Genomic DNA, 25,840 nt, shown 5'->3' on the forward strand with positions numbered 1-25,840 from the left:
GTCTCTTCGGAATGTTCCGTAGTCTCAGAGGCTACGGCTGTGGGATAGGTGCTTAGCTGTGTGCAGACCAGACTCGGGTTTTCTCGGGGTTTGGAGGGCGGCCCTTGTTGGCTTCTCCATGGCTGGGTGGGTGGGTGGGCAGGGGGAATGGACCAGATAGAGACTAAGAGTCCAGGGCCTGGGGCCATACTGCCTGGGTTGGAATTCCAGGCTACCTGCTCATTCTCTGGGCAATTTCATTCTCTTCTCTTCTCTTCTCTTCTCTTCTCTTCTCTTCTCTTCTCTTCTCTTCTCTTCTCTTCTCTTTCCTTCTCCTTCTCTTTCTTCTTCCTCTTCCTCTTCCTCTTCTTCTCCTTCTTCCTTCCTCTTCTTCCTCCTCCTCCTCCTTCTTCTTCTTCTTTCTTCTTTCTTCTTCTTCTTTTTGAGACAGTGTTTTGCTCTGTCACGCAAGCTGGAGTGCAGTGGTGCGACCTTGGCTCATTGCAACCTCCGCCTCCTGCTTCAGCCTCCCGAGTAGCTGGGATTACAGGTGCCCGCCACTATGCCTGGCTAATTTTTATATTTTTGGGTAAAGATGGGGTTTCACCATGTTGCCCAGGCTGGTCTTGAACTCCTGACCTCAAATGATCTATCACTCTCAGCCTCCCAAAGTGCTGGAATTATAGGTGTCAGCCACCATGACCGGCCTTGTCAGTTTCTTAGTAGAGTTCTTTGGGGACCATGGAGACAGACGTGGAAAGCCCTGAGCACTAGCTGGACACAGGGTGAACCCTTGGGTAACAGTAACTCCTGCCAGTGAAGAGTCCTTGATCCTGTCCCCTTCCCCGCACTCCCCTTCGGTGGACTCTGTGCCTGCAGAAAGTCCCTCTCTTCCTAGGAATTTTGCCATCTCAAGACGTTGATGGATGTGCTGCCTTCTCAGATATTTTCTTATTTTGCCTTTTGCCAGTAAATATTTTGCCCGTCTTTTCTTCCTAGTTCATATATTTTCATTACTGGCAAAGTTATTAAATTAGTTCGAGTCTTTTAAGTAGCCGTTAATTTCACATCAGCTCTAATTTGTATACTTGATTTCCTCTCCCCACCCCCTCTGGATGTGGTTATAGCTCCTCCTCCTGTTGCTCATTTGTGCTGAAATCAACACTTCCTGCCTTACAGCTCCCTGTAAGCCTTCCTGTGGGCCGCCTGGGTAGAGCTACCTCCGTCAACTCCGTTTCCAGCATGGTCTGTCCCCTCCTTGGCCATTCAAATGCTTTACGGAGCCACATGGGCACTCCTTCTCATCCCACCACTGAATGGAACTGCTATCTGTTTTGCCTTATGTCTTGACATCCCCTCCTGTATTCATTTCTTTGGGTTCCCAGAACCTAAGCCAGTGCCCGCCCCAGAGTAAGTGCTCACTGGTGTTTGAAGGGTTGGCAGGGAGGAGTGGAGACCAGCTTGGTTTGGAAAACTCAGTCTACTCTAGGCCTGGCTGGTAGCAGGTGTGAGACCTTGGGTAAACTACTCTCCTGACCCTGGTCTTTGCTTCCCCATCTGTAAAGTGGAGAAATTGCGTCTGGATGATTGCAAGTATGCTTTCCCAGTCTGACATTCTAGAATCTTCCATTTCTTCTGCTCTGTAGGTATTGATTCATCTTTCCAATGGGGCCTGTCTTCACTGTATGGTATTGGGTTTTGGTGACATTGTTGTAGTTGTAGTTCTGGGATGATGTAATTGTTGTCATTGTTGCCAATACCATTGCTGCTGCCACTGCCTTCTACTACCACCATCACCACTATCATCATCATCACCACTGTTATCACCACCACCATCATTACTATCATCATCATCACCATCACCACCATCATCACCATCACTGCCATTATCACCATTACCATCGCCATCACCACCATCACTACTATCATAATCACCATCATTGCCACCACTGCCATCACCACCATCATTACTATCATAATCACCATCACCACCATTACTGCCATCGTTATCCATTGCTACCACTATCACTGCCATCACCACCATCATTATTGTCACCACTGTTACCATCACCACCACCACCACTATCATCATCATCACCACCACTGCCATCACAACCATCATTACTATCATCATCATCACCACCGTTACCATCACCACCATCATGACTATCATCATCATCACCATTACCACCATCATCGCCATCACTGCCATTATCATCACCATCACCACCATCACTACTATCATAATCACCATCACCGCCACCACTGCCATCATCACCATTGCCAATACTATCATAATCACCATCACCACCATTACTGCCATCGTTATCACCATTGCCACCACTATCACCACCATCATGACTATCATCACCATCACCACCACCACCATCACTGACATATAATCACTATTACCACCACTACCATTATCACTGCCCTCATCTCCATCACTACCACCACCATCATCACCACCATCACTACCACTACTACTACCACCACGGCCATCACCATCACCACTTCTTGAGTGCTTACTATGGACCAGGCATTGTGCTGGGTGTGCGATATCTATCACCCATGTGATTTTCACAATCATCCGTTGGGGATATGGATACTCTTCTCCCCATTTCAGAGGTGAAACATCTGAGGCACAAAGAAACTATTTGCCTTGGGTCCCATAGCTAGTGGTGGCAGATCTGATTCCAATTCAAGTCTGTCTGACACTCAAGCCTGTGTTCTGACTGCCCTGCCCTGTGGGCCCTCTTTGTTCCCCTCAGGCTGGTTTCCTTTGCTTTTTGTGACTGTACATTTTAGCTGCTCATGAGGCTGAGTTCTGTCCATTGTTGTTCTGTGGTTTGGAGAGTCCTTAACTTCTCTAAGCCCAGGTTTCCTATGCCATAAAAGAGGGAGAGGAAAACCCAACTCATGGTGGTGTCTGAGGATTAAAAAACTTTTGCTCATCAGAACCTAACGCAGTGCCTGGCATAGAATTAATACTCAAATATTGGTTTTAGAATTATTATGATTGTATAGTACATCAAAATTACTATCCACTCTGTAATTTTTCCCACAAATGTATATTGAAAACCTTCCATGTGTGAGACCCTGTGTTAGGTGCTAGACATCCGGAACTGAGCAGGATGTGGTCCCCACCTCCTAGGAGCCCAGCCTGCTGGGGAAGACAAAGTGGAGACAGCACAGCACAATGAAGTCAGGCTCACAGCGGGGTGTGAAGCACCCACAAAGAAAGGGCCAGCAGGGCCAGGTGAGGGGTGACCGTGAGTGTGGATGGAGAGGATGCACAGCCTTAAATGCACAGCCAATAAAAATGAGAGAACAAAAATAACTCAGTTAAGCTTATGATTCAAAAAAGTTAGGAAAAGGACAAAAAATAATACAGTGAAGAAATGTAGGAGGAAGCCATTAATGGACTAATAGAATAACAATGGGCCACAAAATAGAAAAATGGGACTAGTAAATAAAAGCTGTTTTCTGGAAAAAGTTAGATGAGCCACTAACAAACATAGTCAAGGTTAGAAACCAAGAAAGCACCCAGGCATAATAGCTCATGCCTGTAATCCCAGCATTTTGGGAGGCTGAGGCGGGTGGATTGCCTGAGGTTGGGAATTCGAGACCAGCCTGGCCAATGTGCTGAAACCCCATCTCTACTAAAAATACAAACATTAGCCAGATGTGGTGGTGGGTGCCTGTAATCCCAGCTACTTGGGAGGCTGAGGCAGGAGAATTAATTGCTTGCACCCAGGAGGCAGAGGTTGCGGTGAGCCGAGATCTCACCACTGCACTCCAGCCTGGGCAACAGGGAGAGAGAGAGACTCTGTCTCAAAAAGCAAAACAAAACAAAACAACTACAACAAACAAACAAAAAACAACCCCAAGAAAGCCCAAGGAACACATAATGAGGAATGACAAGAGAGAAATATAATTTACCAAACTGATCAATTTCCAGGGAAGAGAGAAAGTTTCTAAGCTACTCCCACACAAAGCTTGTGGTCTGGATGTTTCCACAGGGGAATTTGAACGAAACCTTTAAAGAGCAGGTGCTTCCAACACTAATTAAAGCGTTCCACAGCAAAGACAAAGAAGAAAAGTCTAAGTAATTTTCCTAAAGTGAGAATAAAATGTTTTTTTAATCTGACAAATATTGTACAAAATAAAACTACGGACCAGTCTCACTTATAAATATCAATGCAAAAATTTAAATAAGAGATTACCAAATAGGATCCAAGCATCATCTTAAAATAATAATACCCTGTGTCTACTTGGAGCTTATTCTAGCAATGCAAGAATGGTTTAATAGGAAGAAATCTATTTATATAATGTATCATATTAATAAATATAGAGAATTAGCACATGATTATCTTTTTTAATACTGAAAAAACGTTTAACAAAATTCAGCATCCATTCTTGATAAACATTCAGCAAAACAGAAATTGACGTTTTCTTAACGTGCCTGTAATCATATTCGAAACTCATTTTTTTCTTAATGTGGAAACACTGAAGTTAAGAAAAAAGCAAGGATGCCTACTCTTGTTACCGCTATTTCACACTGTAGCAGAAGCATTAGCCAATGCAATCAGACAAGAAAAGAAATGAGAAGAATAAATATTGGAAAGGAGGGGCTAAAAAGTATTACCCTTTTTTTAGATGATATAATTGTATACTTGGAAAATCCTAGAGAATCCATGAAAAACTACTACAACCAACAAGATAATCCTATGTATGCATGTATGCATGTCCATATGTATATATGTATCTATCTTACAACAGTAATATAATGGGAGAAAAGGCCCCTATTTATGATAACAACAAAAATAAAATATCTAGGAATAAACTTAAGACATGTGCAAAATGCATGTGCAAAAAACTTCACACTCCTGAAGAACATTTTTTACACCTCGATAAACTCCAAATGGAGCCAAGAGTTAAAGTCAGCAAATATTTCTTGAATTACAATGGAATAATTATAATTCAACAAATATTTGCTGACTTGAATGCCTTCCATACACCAGGCCCTGGTGATACAACAGTGAACAAAACAGAAATTCCTACCCCCTTGGAGCTTGCATTCTAGGTGGGAAACAAATTAAAAAAATTGTATTGTAACTTAGATAATGATAATTCTTATGGCAAAATATGCTGCTGGGAGAGGAGTCAGGGTCAGGTTGCAGTGCGAAGAGTGGGGGCCATGAAAGGCTTTGCTGATGTGTGATGTTTAAGCCATTATTTTAAGTCATTTATTGTTTAACTTTTCGTGTGTTTATTTTGCGTCCTAAACTAGCTCAGAAGCTCCCTGCATTTTCCATAGCATACAGGCCTATAGTAAGGTTTCAATACATTAATTTGTTTAAATTATCAGATTTTGAAGATTTGAATTTTTCTTTACTATGCTGGATTCTCCGTATTTAATCTTGATCTTCTAGGGTCTTTCCATTCTGCTGCCCACAAAACCTTGTTTTTTGTGGAATGGAAAGCCTCCAAAACTCTTATTATTCAAAATGTGGTCCTTGGACCAATGTCAGCATCATGTAAGGGCTTATTAGATATACAAATGTTTGAGTCCCGCCCTGCGCCTACTGAATTTTAGGATCTGCATTTTAAACAAAATTTTTGGGTGCTTTGTACGCATATTGTATTAGTCCATTTGCATTGCTCTAAAGGAATACTTGAGGCTGAATAATTTATAAAGAACAGTTTATTTGGCTCGTGGTTCTGCAGGCTGTACATGAAGCATAGTGTTGGCACCTATTTCTAGTGAGGGCTGCAAGAAGCTTACAATCACAGCAGAAGGTGAAGGGAAGCCAGAGTGTCACATGGTGAGAGAGGAAGCAAGACCATGAGGAGAAAGTTCTAGACTCTTTTAAACAACCACATCTCATGTGAACTCACAGAGCAAGAACTCACTCATTACCAGGAGGTTGGCACCAAGTCATTAATGAGGGATCCACCTACCTATCTATCCATCTTCCATCTGCCCGTCCATCAGTCCACCCATCCATCCATCCATCCATCCATCCATCCATCCATCCATCCATCCATCCATCTTCTCATCCATCTACCTATTCAACCAGGCATCCATCCATCCACCCACCCATCTATCCACCCATCCATCCACTCATTCCGCCAGGCCCCACATCCAAAATTGGGGACTGCATTTCAACATGAGATTTGGAGGGGACAAATATCCAAATTATATTACATGTTAAAGTTGAAAAGCATTTTCTTAGCCCCTGGCTTTGCAAGTTCCCTTCTTGTTCAGCAGAAACCAGGGGCTGGGGGAGAGGGGGAATCGCCCTGCTCATGTTGGTATCAGCTTCTCACAGAATCATCTCTTCTATCTGCCTTTGCATAGCATGGATTCCCAGGGGCCTCCCAGGAAGTACCAGCAAGGTGTGTTGAAAAACTCTGGAACTGTTCTGTCCAATACAGCAACTACTAGTTGCATGCGACTATTTAAATAAAATTTCATTTGTTCAGATATACTAGCCACATTTCAAGTGTTCAATAGCCACATGGGGCTAGTGGCTATCGTACTGGATAGTACAGGTATGGAACATTCTTGTCCTCACAGAAAATTCTATTGGATAGCACTGATGTAGAATATACCAGGTCCTAGATTTTGAGAATTTTTGAATTGCAAAGTCAAATTATTTCTGTCCATTTGCTTCCATTTATTTCAACAGAGTATCATCCAGCTGTCTGTCCATATATCAACCCACTCACTGACCATCCATCCATCCACCCACCCACCCATTCGTCCACACATCCACCCATCCACTTATCCATTCTTCCATCCACTCATCCATCTACCTATCTACCCATCCACCTACCTATCGGTCCATCTTTTCATCCATCTATCTATTCAGCCATCTGCCCACCCATCTGTCCACTCATCATCCATCCACTCATCCATCTATTCATCCTTCTAGTCATTTTGTCATTGTGTAAATGATTATAGCATGTAGTGGTACTTTGATAAATACTTATTAAATAAACTATAGAATGGTCTACTTGTCCTTCATCCCAAGCTTGGGTACTAGACATGTGTGTGTGTGTGATGTACTTCCTTACCATGAGCTTGTGGACCTGCATCTGGACTTTCTCCCTGATGTCTGGGCCCCCTTTTACTGTACCAGTTTAGCCTTCCTTGCACCGTAATCTCTCAATTCCACGATTTCACCTGCCTGAGCCGGTTAATAAACTGGCTCCCACGGAAGAGGTCTGGCTTCATGGAGCTGCCCCTTGTACATCAAAGCTGCATAAACTTTTAGGGCGATACCCCTGGGAGCTGGGATGCCCTCTGGCCCTCTTCTTTCCCTGGGCTCAGTGCTCTTTTTCCCCACGCCCCTGTGTTCCTGCCTGACCTCTCCTATTTGTGTTCAGGTTCACAGGCCTGACCGGGCCCTGGCTGGGGAAGTTTTCCTGGTGTAGACCTCAGAAAATAGAGGTCTCAACAGGGACCTCAGAAAAAAATGGTCCCAACAGGGAGCAATTGACTCGGGGATGTGCGAGAGCTCTGGGTGGTGCCCAGCACAGCCGGCCAGCATGCCCATGTCCTGCCCTGCCTGTTAGCTATCCACTAGTTTTTTTTTTTGGTGTGTACAGTCTTCCTAGAACATGAGGGTCTTTTTAGGTAAACTGCTTCATCCATCATGTCACTAAACCCTGGAGTTTTCTCACTTTTTATGACGATTCAATGTTCCCTGATCTAATGTTAGCTCTGACCAGGCCGAGGCCTGTGCCCACAGCTGCTGAGCCCTCTCCATTGTGCTATTTGGCCCCATGGTGACGGTCAGATTCCTTTCCCAGAGAGACAGGGCATGAGGCTCACAGTGGGGGCAGCACCTGCTATGCCTTCCTTTGTCTCCCTCCCCAGCCCCCCAGTGCCCACAGGAAGGCCTCAGGCCTGCCCCACTGAGGGCCCCCATCATCCTTGGTGTCCCCAGGGGCCCGCTTCGGGTGGGAGGCTGGAATCACCACCCCATTTTGACACAGACACAAATCATTGTTATGATCCTTAAAGATATTTTTGGTCCTCTAACCATGGTATCGGATTCACTTGCTCTCAAGTCTCTGCAGAAACATTAGCTTTGCCGCCTCGAAGCCGCAGTTGGCGCTTATTTCTACGGAGCCGCATCCCTCTCCCTGTCTCTGGTGGAGAAAGGGAGGCCATCTGCTCATTCCTGGGGTTGTGCCGGAGGAGCCCCAGAGGAGTGGCCTGGGACCAACCAGCAGGCGGATCTTCTCTGCTCCAGGCTCCTACCTGTGGGTTGAGCCCCGTCAACCTCCCTTAGGACTTTAAAGTAAGGCCAGTTTGTGCCTGGCAGAACCCAGAGAGACTCATGAAAATCCTGAGGCTGTGTGGCTGTTACTTGCTGGCAAGGCTTTCCTCAGCCTTCCCAGAAGAGCAGACAAAGCCTGGCCTGGTTATGACTGGTGTTTGCTCTGCCCTGGGGACAAGGGACCTTGGTCGGTGCATCTGCCCATCCCAAGCCTCAGTTTCTTCATCTGCAAAACAGTGACCATGATTCCACCACCTCACAGCCTGGAGAAGAGGAAGGCATGAGATTATGCCAGCAAAGTGCCTTACGGTCAATATGGATTTGTTACTGCAACAATTACCATGGTCTCTAGTGAGGTAGCAACGGCACTTGCTAGCTTGCAGGGTTTTTATGAGGATAAAATAAAATGTCATGAGGTAGCTGTCATATATTCATTCTGCAGATATTTTTTGAGCACTCGTATGCCAGGTCCTGAAGCAGGCACTGGGGCTACAGCAATACATACAACGCGTGCCCAAAGACATGCACACCCTGTAGAGATGGCAGCAGGCTGTTCTCCACTTGTGGCAGTAGGCTGCATTGCCTGGACAGGCTGGAATGTCCCCTAATTTACAGCTGGGGAAACTGAGGCCTGAGCTGGGCCCCTCTCCAGCATCTGATGCTGCCTCAAGAGCTGCACTTCTCTCGGACCTCTGGGAGCCTCTTAGTTCATACCATCATCCTGGGCACAGCTGTGGTTCCTGCAGAAATAAAGTGCACGGGCTTTGGGGGTGGTGACAGCCATGCCACGGGGCTGCCGGGCCCTTTGGAGAAGATGGGAGCTGCTGTCCTCCCCACAGGCAGGATGCTGACTTGGACTTCTGAGCCTTGGGAGTCACAGATGCAAGCCAGCCCTTCTGTTCCAGGAGCTCATGGGAGGGTGAGGCGGGGGTGTGTCCACGGAGGGCAGCCTCAGGCCCGAGACCCCAGTGCTCTGGTGGCCTCTGAAACTCTGCTGTGTGCCAGGCCGGGCCCTCCTGGGTAGACTCTGGGAGCTGAGCTGGAGCTGGGGGCAACAGGAGCTGTGCCTGCCCCCACCTCCTGCCCTTTCTTTAAGGGAGGCACAGCCCGTGCCGCACTGGGCTAGGTTCCCAGGTAGAAGCCACTAGCCCTGAGTGGAGACTCTGCCTGGGAACTTGATTTTTCCGTAATATTTGAGGAAACAGGGGGAGACAGGAAAAGAGAATGTTTGGAGTAGTCTAGGATAGGGTAAGGAGAGAGGCTGGTCCTCTCCCAGGAGGTCAGGGGATGGCCAGCCCTCGGCAGGGCCTCCATCGGATGAACCCACTGGCTGCTCGACCAGGTAAAGGGCTGGAGGTCCGAGTCTTTCACTGGGGTGCCGGGGATGTTGGCTGAGGCTGTGGATCGGTGGTGTGCGTGGCTGCGAGTACCGCCCAGGTACCCAGCCCAGGCCTTGTCCAGGGAGAGTGGCTGTGGCACAGCCCCCCGCCTGCTGCCCTGAAAGCCCACCATCCTCCCTAAGCCTGCTCCGCTGGTCTCCGCAGGTGCTGGATGGCAGCCCCTGGACTCGTGCCATGCCGTGGCGTGTGCCGTGATCTCTTCTCCCCAGTGGATGTTCCCCGAAAGTGAAGCACACACAATTCTCAATTCTAATGAGTGCTGGGGGTGTGTGTTTGTTTGGATGAGTGGACTCAGCTCCAGTTCTGAGGAGAGAGGGACCAGGAGGGCTTGTCTGGGGATTCAACTCCTGAAGGTCCTATTCTTGGTCTCTTCGTCCCTCCCACAAGCAACCGTTTTTTTTTTTGTTTTTTTTTTGAGATGGAGTCTTGCTCTGTTCCCCGGGTTGGAGTGCCGTGATGCAATCTTGGCTCACTGCAACCTCCGCCTCTGGGATTCAAGCAATTCTCCTGCCTCAGCCTCCCCAGTAGCTGGGATTACAGGTGCACACCACCATCCCAGGCTAATTTTTGTATTTTTAGTAGAGATGGGGTTTCATCATGTTGGTCAGGCTGGTCTCAAACTCTTGACCTCGTGATCCACCTGCCTCAGCCTCCCAAAGTGGCATGAGTGATTTTTTAACAGAAAAGTGAATGCCTGGGGGGTTGGCTTGAAAGATGCTTTTATCTCTAACCTGTGGCAGACGCAGGTGCCCCAAGGTAATTGTTCAGCTGCTGGGCTCCCTGGGGCTCCTTGTCCAGTCCTGGATGGAAGGGTCAGGCTCAGACCCACCTTCCCTTTTGGTCCCTGAGCAGAGTTCCTGCTGAGTAGTGGGTCCTAAGAATGAGGAAGGCACTGGGTGCAGTGGCTCACACCTGTAATCCCAGCACTTTGGGAGGCCGAGGCGGGTGGATCACCTGAGGTCAGGAGTTCGTGACCAGCTTGACCAACAGGGAGAAACCCGTCTCTACTAAAAATACAAAAATTAGCCAGGTGTGGTGGTGCATAACTGTAATCCCAGCTACTCCAGAGGCTGAGGCAGGAGAATCGCTTGAACCTGGGAGTCAGAGGTTGCAGTGAGCAGAGATTGTACCACTGCACTCCAGCCTGGGCAACAGGGTGAGACCATGTCTCAAAAAAAAAAAAAAAAAAAGAATGAGGAAGGTACTGCCCGGAATGCCGGTGGATGGGAGGGAACCAAGCCATGTGCTGCTTCTGGTGCAGCTGGGGTGCCGTCAGGTGGGTGGGCATGGAGGGGGCTGCAGACAAGCCATCGATCATCCCTGTTTAGGGGAGTCGTCTTGCTCTTTGGGGTGCTGGAAATCAAGGGCTTTGAGCAGATAGGGCTCTGTGTTTATTCAGAGCCACACTTCAGCAGTGGGGCATTGGTGATGACATTCATCTGATGGCCATTTGTGGGGCTGAAAAGGGAGACTGACTGTAGACACTCAGCTGGTCCTCCATAAACCTGTGCTTCCTTTCCGGGGTGACATCCTCTGTGTTGGTGGGAGAGCGGCCTGGGGTTTGAGCTCTCCGCTGAGGTCCTGGATGGGTCCACATGGTTGTCGTTCATCAGTGGTGGCAGGTGGACTATAGATCAGGGAGATGGAAAACTCCTGGGGTCCAGACTGTGGCTATGATCTTTCTGGATCTACCTATAGCCATTGAAAATTATTTGCTTTAAATTTGTCATTATGCGAATCTGCAAGATGTATCCACCCACATATCTGAGATTTATCCAAGTTGTAGCATGATGGCTTATGCAGCGGTATACATGCATGTATGTGTGCACACACATGCACACGCACACATACACAGTCTTTCCAATTAGCTATATAGGAATGATCAAAGGAGAACCTTCCATGCCCCATGAGAACTGCCAAATAAATGGAGTGAGCCGAGTGAGCTGGTGGGATTGAGTGTGCACGGCTGTGCCTGAGTGTGCATGTCCGGAACCATTCTCGTGGCTGTGAGAACCTGGAGCAGGGTGGTGAGGGCTCAGGGCAGCTGGCAACATGCTATAAGGGGAACTGCAGTCTCAGCTGGGAGGCGGAATTGGATAAAAGGAGGTGGGTTGGACAGCGTGCCCTGGGGAAAGAATTAAGGACTCTCCTCTTGTTTTCTCGGAAGTGTTTGGAAGGGAAGGCAGACATTGAGCCAATCGGCTACCTGGAAGGAAGTGACCTGGGAATCTTGGAACACCAAATCAGGCCTGGGAGACCTCTGCTCCCTCTGGGCCCCTGGAGGCTGAGTGTTGCCAAGGTGGCTGAAGTGGGGAGAGGCCAGGCAGGAGCAAGGGCAGAGGGCATGGGATAGTCTCCGATGGGACCCTGTGGCCGTCTCCCCAGCCGTGCTGTTTTCTCTTCTTCCCTATGTTGCTGGAGAGCCTTCCAATCAGGCTAATCCTGGCCTCTTGATCCAAAACCCAAACACGGCTGGCCCCTTCCTTCTTTCCTGGTAGATGTGCTCCTCTGGCAGGGGCGAGAGAGAGGGCGGGAATGGGGACCCTCAAAATGCTTCCCAGAGCAGGATTCTGGTATCTTCTCTTAGCATGCATCCAGGCACAAGGATCTGCATGGACTTCTTTCTTTTTACAAAATAAGCACTATCAAAGATGCTCTCAGCAATGGAGATGAAAAGGTAGAGTGGCCCCGTCTGCCCACTTCCTGTGCTCCTTCCCCACGATGCATTATTGTTTTCTGGAACAAGAAGGAAAGAGTTTTATTTTTTGGAGCGAGCTTTTTTTTTTTTTTTTTTTTTTTTTTTTTTTTTTTTTTTTTTTTTACCCTTAATGATGTGGTGGGTAGTGGTGGTAGCATGTTTTTATTTTATGTTATTTTTTATCCCTTGCTGCTTTGGGGAGGGCGGCAGTGTTTGAGTTTGGGATGCGGGTGTTGGGGAAGGAGTTCTCTTGGAGAAGAGTGAGGAGAGCAGATGTTACTCCCCCATGTCTAGAAGGTGGGGGGAGGGCGGCGCTGCTCAGGAGGTGAGGAAGGACCCAAGTTATGTAAGAGCTTCGAGGAGGCGGCACAGGGGACTAGACAGAGCCCGAGGATGCAGGTTTGCGCCCTGAGCCCTGGGGAAGGCAGCCAGGTGCGTCTGCAGGGAGCCTGGTGGTTGTGGTGGGGCAGGTGTGGTGAGTGCAGGTGGATGGCAGGCGTCAGGGTTGGCAGGGCAGGGGAGGTGTGGAGGGTCGGGGCACTCCGACAGGAGGAGCGGACTTCTCAAAGCCTTGAAGGGGGCTCCTGATCCTTTTGTGCTTTCTTTCTCTTCTCTCCTCTTCATTCTGTGCTTATCTGTCACCTCCTTCTCCAAATCAGTGCCCCAGCAACTGGGGAGAGGCAGCTTCCCAGTTTTCTGTATTTCCTCGATGCCTCCTTCCACCAACACCAGCAATCACCGTGTTGAATAGAGAGCCCACAGCGAGGGCCCAACGTACCAGCCCGCCTAAGCTCATGGCATCCTTGGGGGCTGATTCTGGTACTTTTCCGTTGTGCAGATCTCAAGGTTTCTTCCACAAGGCTGGAATAAAACCCACACAAGTGCTATTGAGACAGTGACCGGCTAGTGTCGGTCCAGGGACCACACCAACCAGCCCTCTGGGCTCAGCTTCCTCTCTTGCAACATAGAAGTGCCTGACTCAGGGTCACTGTGAGGATTGCAGCGGGACTATCTGTGGGCCTTACCTCCACTTTAGCACGGGGGAAGGAGCTCTCAATGCCCAGGGATGGGCCAAGGGGTGTTTAAGCCCCTCTGTTCCGAGGCACGAGTTTCCCTTACTTGGTGCTACGGCTACTCTGACTACCCTCTCTCAGGCTGCTTGTGGGCACCCTGGCTCGGGAGGTAGGGGGTTCACTCTGCATGCCACCCTCGCCCCATTCAGCCCACCCTGGCTGTGTCTTTCTTGGTTGACCAGTAGCTCTGAATTATTGCTGGACAGTAGCCAAGAATCACACGGTGCTGCGGAATTCAAACTCCGTCGGCACTGATGAGTTAGTGGGCTTTGTACCTAAGACCACGGGGTTGGAACGTGCCCAGCATGCTTCATCTTCGCCGTGCGTTTCATCTACCTCGCTTGGTGTTTATTTATCAGCTTGTTTGTTTATTCTGTTTCCTTGGAGGCCCTGATCAAGGAGGAGCTGGTGCAGGGGCGAGTGTGAAGTTGGCAGGAGGGCCTTGGTTTTGCTCTGTGCGGAGTAGCTGAAGAGCTGAAGCCTGCCCCACAAGAGATGTAGGGGTGTTGAGCACCTGTTCGGCTCCAAGGGGGTCCTGCTTGCAGGAGGGGAAATTCTACGCTCAGAGGGTGCTGAACGTTGGCGTTTCAGGCATTCTTTCACTCTGCACCACTAATGCAATTTTGGGCCGCCCTATCTGAGCCTCCGTTTATCGGGGAGTCACAGTGAAGGCAGCATCGGCCTCGCAGAGCTCTGAAGATGCAGCAAACTCGCACCTGTAACGTCCTTTGGTCCTGGCACAGAAAAGATGCTCAGTAAGGCGTGGAGGAGGTGATTTTCTGCTGGTCTCCTGGTGGTTTTGGAAAATCACTAATTACTTGCAAAGATATGGTTCTGAGTGTTGGACATATTCCCCTTTATGCTTCAGCTGCTGTATGCCGGGTTACATGTGACCAAATGGTTGTCTTTTAGGCTTGGGGTTGTGGTTGTGAGGGAGGCAGCTGTGATGTGTAGGGGTCTGTGCCTCCCTGGACCCAGATGGCAGCCACCGGCCACAGGAGAGAGCTGGACAGCTGACGTGTGTAGAGTGAAAAGTGCACACCAACTTCAAGATCCAGCATACGGACAAAACATGTAAAACACGTGACCAATAACCCCTTATATAGTGTACTTATTGATCCAAAAATATTTTGAATATATTGGGTTAAATAAATTAAGTGATTACAATTAATTTCATTTGTTTTGTAAAAACAACAATAACAACAACAAAAATCCTTTTATTTTGAGATGGAGTCTTGCTCTATTGCCCAGGCTGGAGTGCACTGGTGTGATCTCGTCTCACTGCAACCTCCACCGCCTGGGTTCAAGCAATTCTCCTGCCTCAGCCTCTGGAGTAGCTGGGATTACAGACACTTGCCACCACGCCCAGCTAATTTTTGTATTTTTAGTAGAGACGGGGTTTTGCCATGTTGGCCAGGCTGGTCTTGAACTCCTGACCTCAGGTGATCTGCCTGCCTTGGTCTCCCAAAGTGCTGGGATTACAGGCGTGAGCCACCGCGCCCGGCCTAGAAAACTTAAAATTGCCCATGGGACTGCCATGCTGTTTCCATGAGACGGACTGGTCTAAGCCCAGCTTCTTCACTGATTCATTGGGATCCCTCCTAATCTCTTTCTGATTTCCTCATCTAGGGACTAGGGAGCTGCCCCACTGGCACTCACACTGTGTAATTTCATTACCTTCTCCTTGGCCCTTGCTGACAGCATTGGGGAGCCGCTTGTGAGTGGCTGCAAAGGGCAGCCAGGGAGGGTGAAGCTGCTGCCTTTTGGGAGAGACCCCTGAGCTGTCTGAATTGAAGTCTGCCCCAGTTAGACACCACCAGCGTTTTCAGGAAACAATTTCCAGCTTTGTAAATATCCATAGAAAAAATAAAAAGGAATCTATTATTTTGTCAACCTTCACAACAACCTGAACTTATAAAACGCCTCTCACATAGAGGCCTCGGAGTGTTGCACGATAAACAATACATGAAAAAAAGAGTTGACGCTCTCAAGGAGTTTAAAGGCAGCAGAGAACATGGTTTTGTTCGGTGAAAAGAAACACTCGAGGGAAGGCCCCGGCAGCCAGTGCGTGGGGACCCTGGAGGAGCCCTGTGCTCCATGGCCCACCTGGTGACATCGGCAGGAGGTGTCACTCTGCCGTCGAAACTGGTGCCATCAAACGCGAGGGCCCTGAAACAAGCAAAAGAGAGAACCAAGAGGCACTCTGCCAGTGAGATGAAGAAAGGTTACTGATCAGCACGGAAAGGGCTGAGACAAAGCCAGAGGTTCCACCGAAATCCTGCTCTGGGGCGAGTGGTCTCTTGCTAGGAGCCAGGGTGGGCCTGAAGAACTGACTTGAGGCCTAGGGGTTTGATGGTAACAGGGTAACTCACCGGGGTACAGAGAGAGCCTTGGCGGCTTTGCCATCACGTGGGCTTGTGGTCAAGGGGAGAAGCCGTGTCTCTTCCACTGTTCTTGGCTGTAGGTCCCTGGAGTGCTGAGGACAGAGCTGCTTCCTCCCGAGGGACAGGCAGACCCACCGCGGGCCGCAGACTCCAGCGCCACTGGTACTTTGTACACCGAGTATGGTGGTACATTGTAAGCTTCTCTTATTTTTATTTTCTCATTTTTGACATTGTCCTTCAGCTCCTCTTCCACGCTTCCCGTTAAGCTGTTAAATCACTCCATTTATTTAGTGCGAGTGTTTCTGAGAGCTCATTTTTATCTTGGTGAAAACCAGGCTTGCTCATGGGCACATAATGAAATTGCATAAATATACCCTTAGCTTGGAATCTAATTTATTTTTCCTGTTCATTATGGGGTAGAAGGCCATTATGAAATGTATAACTTTTTTTTTCCAGTGCTGGAATTGAAAGGCTGTGGCTTGGGCTCTTTTTATTCTGATGATTTTGTCCTGATTCAATTTAAAGCTGGTTAGAGCTCAAATACTGGAGCGTAATTGACAAAGATCAGTGTGGGCTGTAACGCTAACGTCTGGTCTGTGGCTGCCGCGGCTCGACAAGCACTCGGATTAAGCAGCAGTTCCTCGGAGGATACTTGGGCCTGCAGAGCCCCCCCCAGGCCTCAAGAAGAGGGGCGAGAGGGAACTTTCTTGCAGCTAGTGGTCCCGTGTCTCCGGCTGGGATACTCTGAAGTGTCTGGTTGAAGTCCAACCGGCACTAAATGGATTAGGACAGCTGAGGACACCACTGACCCTAAACTATTGGAAATGCTTAGAAACCCCTTCAAGGATATTTCATCGACCTCCACTTTTACAGATGGAGGCACCGAAGCTCCAGGAGGTCGAGCAACCCACAACCTGGCGGAGGCCACACAGGCTCCAGGCCCAAGTGTAGCTCCCCGCTCTCAGCCCACGTCTGTGCACCATGACGGTACCCGAATGACATGGAATCTGCTTTTGGAAGCAGGGCCTGGGCCCTTCTTTGTGGAGGAGTGTGCGTTGTGTGGGAGGAGAGGACAGCAGGAGCACCTGGCAGTGGGTAGACCATCCAGGACGCTGGCCTTGGCACAGATGTGGGGCAGCCCTGCCCGACACGCTGAGGAGGAGCCTGGGGCTGGGGCCTGGACACCGTGCGTCTTAAGGAGGTGGGTGCCGGCCCCTCCACCGTGCGCCAGGGCCTCCGCCATTCATTTGTCTCCCTGCATTTGCCAACTCCCTTCTGTGAACTGGGCACTGTCAGGCTAGAACACAGCGCTGCAGAGCCCCGGCCCTGCCCCAGAGGCTCAGGTCTCAGCAGGATGAGTTTGAAGTGACATCTTGGCTCTCAGATTGGAGCCACGCTGAACATCAGCATCTGCTGAAATGCTCGGTCTGAGTCAGGATGTTCTCGGAGGGTGACGCATGGTCAGCGCCTGTGAGTGTGCGTGCGTGCGCTTGATTACCGGGAGGAAGAAGTATCACCCGGACACAGCAGGTTTTCATATGGAAGGAGAGGGAATGGATCCGTTCAAATGGCAGAGATTATGAAGCTGTTTCTTCCTTTTCCTCCTGCTGTCCCCAGGGTTGCCAGATAAGACACAGGACACACAATGAAATTCGGGTTTCAGATGAATGACAAAGGTTTTTTAATATAGGTGTGTGTCACACATCGCATGGGACCTACTTACACTAAAAACCCAAACAAAAAACTGTGTTCCTCTGAGATTCCAAGTTAACCGTGCCCCGTGTTCTTATTCCCTAAATCTGGAACCCTACCTGTAATAGCATAGAGAGTTGAAAGGCTTTACTTTGAAATGATGTTCTTAGTCATTTAAAAATTCAGTTGCATGAGCTATAAAAATATATGCTTCTTTGTTCTTACAACACAGAAGTGTGTAAAGTGAAATGAATGGTCTGGGACCTCCTTCCCCAAATCCAACTCTCCTGGGGCGACCTCTGACCTCCAACTGTTAACCACTGTTAGCAATTGGAAATGTCTCCTCCCAAACTAATGCACAGACACTACCATGCACTACGTGGTTTCCTGGCACTCGTAGCTTTCCTGGAGAAAACCCCAACAGTAGACTTACTGGGGCAAAGGGTATGTGTATCTTACATTTTAACTTAAAACTACACCTGGGTTACTTTACAAAAAGTCAAAAGTTGTCAGATTCCTCCACACTATGTGATTCTTTATTTTATTCCCATACCAGCATCAGTTATTATTATTTCTTTTTGTTTGTTTGGTTTTGGGGTTTTAATTTTTTTTTTATTTTGGATAGGGTCTCACTCTGTTGCCCAGGCTTGAGTGCAGTGGTACGATCATGGCTCACTGTAGCCATGACCCCCTGGGCTCAGGTGATCCTCCCACCTCAGCCTCCCAAGTAGCTGGGACTACAGGTATGTGCCACCATGCCCTGCTAATTTTTCTATTTTTTGTAGAAACAGGTTTTTGCCATGTTGCCCAGGCTGGTCTCTAACTCCTGAGCTCAAGCAATCCTCCCACCTCAGCCTCCCAAAGTGCTGGGGTTACAGGCATGAGCCACCACACCTGACCAGTTATTATTTTTCAGTCTAAGCATATAAAACATCTCATCATTTTAATTGCATTTCCCCAGCTTGAGGAAGGTTGAGTATTTTTCATGTGTTTATTGGCCATTTTCATGTGTATTTCTGTGAACAGCCTGTTCACATACTTTGTCCATGTTTCCATGGGGTTGTTTTCTTATTAATTTCAGGGCACTCTTTACGTATGGGCCATACCCATGCTTTGACTTTACATACAGTGTTGAGGTTGCTTCTGGACCAGTGTGCTCAGACCCTCCCTAGATCTCTGGGGCTTAGACCTGAGCTCACAATGGTGACCTCCTAGGTCTCCTGGGAATCACAGACATCCAACCCCCACATGGACACCTGTTGCCTGCCGATCTCATCCTGACTCTTGGGTCTGAAGGAACCACACAGGGGTTGAGATCCTCCGTAAATGTGTTGCTGCCCTGGTGCTGCCCTAAAGGCAGGGGCTGGCCGGGATGATTCTCAAAGCTTACCCACCTTTACTCTCCTGCTCTTACTGTGCCCAGGGAAAACTCAGCTCCAGAGCAGGGAACCAGGCCTTGGAAGGGAGGTGGCACCGAGACTTTCTGCCCTGACTGTGGTTGTCCCTGCCTCCCCCAAGGCCAAATTTGCCCTTCGCTACAGGGCGGTGCCTCACGGACTGCAAGGTGGGAGGAAAGGGGCACAGAAGGGAAAACTCCAGCTCCCTGTCTCCACTGTAGCCAGATCCTCTGTGCATTCATTCATTCATTCATTCATTCCTCCATTCATCCCAGTGGCTTAATTAAGTTCCTGCTGCATGCCAGGCACACACAGATGCTCCTGATGCCACAGGGCCATCAGCCTGCAGGAATGAAGACTCATCGTGTGGTTACATGTGTTCACAACAGCCTGGGAAGGGGCAGCTCCTCTTCTGTCGGTGTTACGTGTTGAGGGTTTGTGTTTGCAAAATAGTTGAATAGCAGAAGGATAGCCTGGCTCAGGGGGAAGAGCTGCCTGGCGTCTCTGCCCCACCCCCTATGTTGGGCTCCAGAGTCCTGAGTATGGAGACCTTGCCTGGTGTTGCCCTTGCCAGCACCCCCCGCTGCCCCACCACGGCACCCAGAGCATGTTTGACAGGAAGCATCTCCTCGGGGGGTATAGACGTGCCTTGGGCCTCCAGGTGTGTTCATCTCCCCCACTCCCACTAGCCCGTCCTCCTGGGACACTTGGGGTCCACTCTGTGACTTGCTGTAGAAGGGACAGTGACCACTTGGGGCTGACCTGGCCCAAGAGCTGGGCACAAAGGGACTTAACTCCTCAATTTGGGGTGGGGAGGTGGGGGTCATAATTGGAGCTGGGATCCTTGGGGGACTGGGGAGAGGGTAGGCCTGTCATGATGCTCCACAGTTTCAAAGTCTGTCGTGGGCAGGAGGAAGTCGATCTGGCCCTTTTTGTTCAAAGGCAGAAATAGGACTTGTAGGCAGGGGTTCTAGGGAAACAGAATTTGGCCAGTCTAAGGAAGTCATATGTCCACCATGGCCCAGGAGGAGTAAGGACCCCGTCCCCGCTTGGCATTGCAGGGGACACCCACTGTTGCAGGCTGGCTGTGGACCCTTCATGTCCAAATCCTAACCTCCCAAACTTGTGAATGGGACTTTATTTGGAAATAGGGTCTTTGCAGATTTCATCAAGTTAAGATGAGGGTGGCCCCTAAATCCAATGACTAGTGCCCTTCTAAGAAGAAGGGAGGACGGACGCACAGGGAGAGGCCCTATGATGATGGAGGCAGAGCCAGGAGCGATGTGGCCACAAGTCAAATGCACCGAGCACTGCCAGCAATGCCAGAAGCTGGAAGGGGTGAGGGAGGAGCCTTCCTTAGAAGCTTTGGAGGGAGCGCAACCCTCCCAGCCCCTTGATTTCAGACACTGGTCTCCAGAACTATAAGAGGATAAATGGGTGTTGCTTTTTTCTTTTTTTTTAGACGGAGTCTCACTCTGTCACCAGGCGGGAGTGCAGTGGTGCGATCTCAGCTCACTGCAACCTCCGACTCCCTGGTTCAAGTGATTCTTCTGCCTCAGCCTCCCGAATAGCTGGGATTACAAGTGCTCGCCACCATGCCCAGCTAATTTTTTGTATTTTTAGTAGAGACGGGGTTTTACCATGTTGGCCAGGATGGTCTCGATCTCCTGACCTTGTGATCCACTCGCCTCAGCCTCCCAAAGTGCTGGGATTACAGTGTTAGCCCCCACACCCGGCCAAATGTGTGTTGCTTTAAGCCAGTGAGTTTGTGGTGATTTGTTATGGTAGCCACAAGTCACACACACACACCGGCCAAACAGGTCACTGTCCTGTCTCCGGCTCCGTTAGAGGATGGATGATACAGCGTGGGACTCTGCGAAGTGCTCAGCTGGGGCGGGGCAAGCATGCCCTGTGGCCGGCTCCTTCAGGAGAAAACACCCGTGACCAAGGAGGCAATGGATCAGGGCAATGGATCACCATGGACAGGGCCGATGCAGCCATAGTGGGTGTTTTGGGAGCTGTAATTAAGCAGGGCCACTCGGCTGGCAGATTTACAGACGCTCAGGCTTCCGTATTGCTGTATTTTACTGGAACACACATAACCAGGCCTGTGCAGGGCAAGACAAGGGCACGTCTGATGGTGCTGAATAATGGGGGCGGGCTAGGTACCATGGCTCACACCTGTATTCCCAGCACTTTGGGAGGCCAAGGCAAGTGGATCATTTGAGGTCAAAAGTTCAAGACCAGCCTGGCCCACATGGTAAAACCCTGTCTCCACTAAAAATATAAAAATTTGCTGGGCGGTAGTGGTGCAAACCTGTAATCCCAGCTACTTGGGAGGCTGAGGCAGGAGAATCGCTTGAGCCTGGGAGGCAGAGGTTGCAGTAAGCTGAGATCACGCCACTGCACTCCAGTCTGGGTGACAGAGTGAGGGTGTCTGGGGTCGAACTGCCTGGCCATGGAGTTTGCAGCTTTCCCTCCCCAGCCCTCTGTGGGACCAGCTAAATCTAGCCAGCAATGGAAATTGGGAAAGGGAGGACAGAGAGGGCCCGTCAGTGCTTAGGAAGTTGTGGAGGGACGGAGGGTCCCATGGAGATGACCCTGCCGCTACTGGTTACGGGCGGGGGTGCAGTGGCTGGGGGAGCTGTGCAGGGAAACCAGGAGCAGGTTTGTGACTGACGGGGAGCAGAGACCAACCTGCGTCCCCTCTCCGTGTGGACTCTTCCCACCCTGTTCCTTGGAGTAAGTGGCAGCCGGTAGCCCTAGCAAATGCAGACGGCTCAGCACTGCAGGCTTCCTGGGTGCAGAGGATAGGTTATTCCTGTGTCAGATTGACTGTCCCCAACATAGGAAACCTTGCCTGGCTGGGCATACTGTGTCTTTGCGGGCTGGCTATCCTGCCTTGCCCCCTAGAATGTGGTCTGGCCAGGACCCCAGCCATGCCACAGACCTGCAAGCCCAGGAAACTTTGAGGGGTAGCCGGGCCCCTTCTACCCTGTGGATCATCTAAGGGCCTCATTCGTTTGGGGTGACTCGCTTGGGCAACAGGGGAGAGAGTAAAGGAATAGGGAGATTGGAGGCTGCTGTCCCCTTGTGACACTCTCTGGAGGAAAGGTAGGAACAAGTTTTGCTGGAGAGAGGCTTTGCTGGTGGGCTGACTTCTGGGAGCCTCTGTCACCCTCTGTCTTCTCCTGACCTATAAGTGATCCCCAGATCTGGCCAGTGAGACAAAGAGAGTGTCTTTCAGGGAAGGGAGGACAGGAGTCGGCCTCTATGAACAGCCCTTGGCTTCCGAGAGGGGCCTTGGGATCCTGCCATGCAGCTGCTGCTTCTAGCCCAAGGGGGAGGCCGACATTGGGGTAGCAGAGCAGGCAGGGGACAGGACCCGTGTCCTTGCACCAGAGAGAGGGGCTGAATCACCCCGCCCCACAGCTGCCCCAGCCTGGACTTCCTGTCACGTGACTGGCACACTTCCTTGTGGCTTCAGCCAGTTTGGGTCAGGTTTTTGTTGGGTGCTGCTGGAAGCATCCTAACCGATTCAGCTGGGATCCCTCTGGGCATGAGAGCTGCCCACATGGCAGTCCCCCAGGGCCGAGTCTCCCATATTTCTCCCCTTGGTCCTTGTCTCTCTGGGCCCAGTCTCTGGGGCACTTGTCGAACCGACTTCCGAGGGGGCAACGATCTCCCTCCGTCTTCATTTTGCACACGGCAGGTGGGTGTTTTCCTGAAGGGGCTTCCCTAAAGCACGTCGAGAAAGGGAACTTGAATAAACTGGGGAGACACAGAGGCTTGGCCGTGGTGATTTTTACAAGCATGATTTCTTCTCCAGACTCCGCAGTTAGGTCGCGGTGGGTCTTGGGGCTGGTACAGCAATGGCCATTCATGGTTGGTTCTACCCCCGAGGACACCTTCTTTCTTGGATTTGCTACCAAGCTTCAGGGACCAGTGATGTGGAACAGCCTCTGGCTGGTTCCGAGGCTGGACTGGAGAGGATGTCAGCCCCTCCAGGACCTGGGGAGCGTCCAGCAGACCCCACGGAGGTCCTATTTCATATGTGAGGGACACACCCCGCTCTTGGCACAGCTGATGTGGGTCCTGTGCGACCCCCTCGGATTCAGATTCTAACCTCTCCCACCTCCCTCTGAGCCCCTCCTGAGGATCTCACCGGGGAATGGTTTGACAGTGTTCCGACGACTGCAATCCTACAGCGTCAGAAATGTCTAGACAACTTTCCACCCGCAGGGAGAGTCGGTCAGCCCTTCTGAACAGCGATGCTGGCTCCTCCTGGAGCCGTCACCAACTATGGGTGATGAGGTCTCCTGTCTCAAGTTGGATGACATTTTCGTTTTTCAATATTGTAGAATTTGGATGAAAGAGAGAAAATACGTTTGTTTACAAAGAGCATTTTCATATTTAATGCTTAACTGCAAGTTTCTGTGTTGTAAAATTTTCTCTCCTGCCCTCAACTGTCCCTTTAGTGTTGTTTTTTGTTTTTTTTTTTTTTTTTTTTTTTTGTTTTTTTTGGCTATTTCAGCCATTTAAAAATGCTGTTGTGGAAGAATAGTTAATGATTTGGTATGACATAGAGTTAAATGGAAAAAAGTTACAAAATGGAATGTACAGTATGATCCCACTTAGAACTCAAAATATATATTCTATGCATAGGAAAGTCTGGGAGTGTATATATGCTCAAAATGTTAACAGGAGTTATTTCGGGTTAGTGGGATTATGGGTTATTTTTATTTTCTTCTTTTTGCATATGTGTAGTTTCTAAATTTTCTACAGTGAATATGTATAACTTTTATAATAAGGAAAAAGTGATACCACGGATCTTTCTAGAGGCTGCTCAGACTCCCTGACCAGAGATGACCCAGGCTGCCCTCCTGTGCTGCAAAGCACCCGTGACCAGCCCCTGGGCTCTCCCCAAGGCGGGCCACACCCTGAGAACTTCCCCTTCTCCGTCATGGGGTATCTATGCCCCGTGCTCGGGGCACCCTGGGCTGGGCAGAACTGATGCTGGTTTTGTGAGGGTTGAAGTAATGGAAATGGTTTTCAGAAAACTCCCCCAGTCGGCCAGGAGAGAAAGCAACAGTCATGCCAGAACCCAGAGGCCCCTCCCTGACAGGTGCAGACCATGGTGAGCATGGAGCCGTGGGTTTTATGTTGAGCACGGAGGTGTGGGTTTATCGCCACCCCTGAAGACAGTGTCACTATTCCTCTGTTCTGCCGCCGCCAGCCAATGGGCATGGCCAGGGGTAGGCTTGGGAGGATTTTTGAGGCCTGGATTCGACTCTCTGCCTCCAGTTGGGGAGGATGAAGAACACAGCCTGTTCCGGCCCTGGGACCATCCTACAAGGGAAACACAGGGCAGAGGCCATGAAGTAGAGTGGACATAAAATGGCCGGGTTCAAATCCCAGCTGCCCACCAGCTGGTTCTGAGGAACTTCTCTAAGCTTAGTTTCCTTCATCTAGAAAATGGGGGCAATGCCTCCTTCACAGGGATGTGAAAACTAAAAGGAATTACAGGAGTCAAGACCTTGCCTGGGACTTGAGACAGGGCAAGCACTGTCTTTCTTTACTTGAAGGAATACTGAGTCCAGCTGGGGACGGCCCCTTCCTTTGGTATAAACCGGTAAAGTCCGCTGCCAGAGCTTCCGTCTGTCAGCTGACATCAAACACCCACCTGCTGAGCGCAGTTTGGACAGGGGCCGTCCCTTCCCTGACACGCGGCGTGCATGCGTGCACACACTCACACACACGTGTTTAATAGTCACCTGATGAAAGACAGCCATGGGGCAGGAATCGGTCCCTGTGGCCTTTGCTTGTGTCCCAGGATTCCAGGTTACCGTGCTGGCTATGTGAGGGCAGCACGGCCAAGACTCTGTGCTCCACACCCCCTTTCCACCCTTATCAAGAGTGGACAGAGGCAGGGGCCCCTGGCTGCTCCTTCCTGAAGAGCAAGCTCTGTGTGGTGGCCTCAGTGACTCCTAGACTGCAGTGTGGGCCTCCGTCGCTGACCTCGGTTACTTCCACTCCTCCAGCCTCCCACATGTGGACCCCTGCCCAGTCCACTCACCTTGGATCTGACCCTTTCTGTCCATCTCCGCAGCCACTGCACCCTCATCAGCTCTGGCTGAGCCTCCCTGCCTGCAACCTGGTTCCTCCTCTGTCCGAATTCAGAGGCTTCTCTCTGCAGCGCAAATGGGCTCACCTGGGCCCCACCTCAATCCCCTCTGTGCCACCCTAGGCTCTGCATGGAGTCCCAGTCTGGAGCTGGCTGGCCTTGGGCCAACCCTATTCTGCCTTTAGGAGCTGCACGGGATAACATGTACAAAGGGGAAACTGAGCCTCACTCTTCCTCCCCCCGCTCCCCTTTCCGGGGCAGTTATTCACACTCAGATCACTTGCCCTGGGGACAACTTTGTGAGGTCAAGTGAGAGGTTCCAGGGTAATTCTGGTGCTGCCACCTGAGAAGGAAGGAGGCCAAGGTCTAAAAGGATCCACAGTAGGGTCATCTGCATTCAGGCCTGCCTCACTTTGTGGGAACCTGACCCCCCAACATGCACAGTAGAATCTGGGTTCAAGGGTCCACATCCCTTAAGGACCCTCCCCTGCAGCAGCCGGCCCCTCTTGCAGTGTTTGCTCCAGCCTGGCACTGTCCAGCCTGCTGTGTGTGGAGCGGGTGGTCAGCCGCCTGGCGGTCAGCTGTGAGGGATGCATCCCAGATGACGGTGAGTCATGGAGAACGTGATTGATTTGCACAAATTGCTTGGACACAGATTTTCAGGAATCCATCTGGGCTTGATAAGAGGTAGAGCTCTTTCATTTCTAGATTCCCAGGGAGCTTATGTTCTGGGGAAACTGGGTGCATTTGCTGCCAAAAAGGGCTTTATTTTTAGCTAAATGTGAGAAGGAGAGGAGGG

General features: G+C 50.1%; 1 protein-coding gene across 8 annotated transcripts in view; it reads left to right on the top strand.

Annotated features, from left to right (window-relative positions):
* RBFOX3 (RNA binding fox-1 homolog 3) overlaps window positions 1–25,840 on the top strand; it is a 546,061-nt gene that overhangs the window by 61,422 nt on the left and 458,799 nt on the right. The window contains exon 1 of one of the 8 annotated variants that reach the window (XM_017879341.1): window positions 12,785–12,803. The exons of the other annotated variants lie outside the window; for them this stretch is intronic. The gene's annotated coding sequence lies outside the window, so the exon portion shown is untranslated. Of the gene's footprint in view, window positions 1–12,784; window positions 12,804–25,840 lie in introns of those variants that run through there. 8 annotated transcript variants of the gene reach the window in all.

This window comes from Rhinopithecus bieti, unplaced genomic scaffold (assembly GCF_001698545.2).
Source record: "Rhinopithecus bieti isolate Rb0 unplaced genomic scaffold, ASM169854v2 scaffold_9899, whole genome shotgun sequence".
NCBI classification, from domain to species: domain Eukaryota; kingdom Metazoa; phylum Chordata; class Mammalia; order Primates; family Cercopithecidae; genus Rhinopithecus; species Rhinopithecus bieti.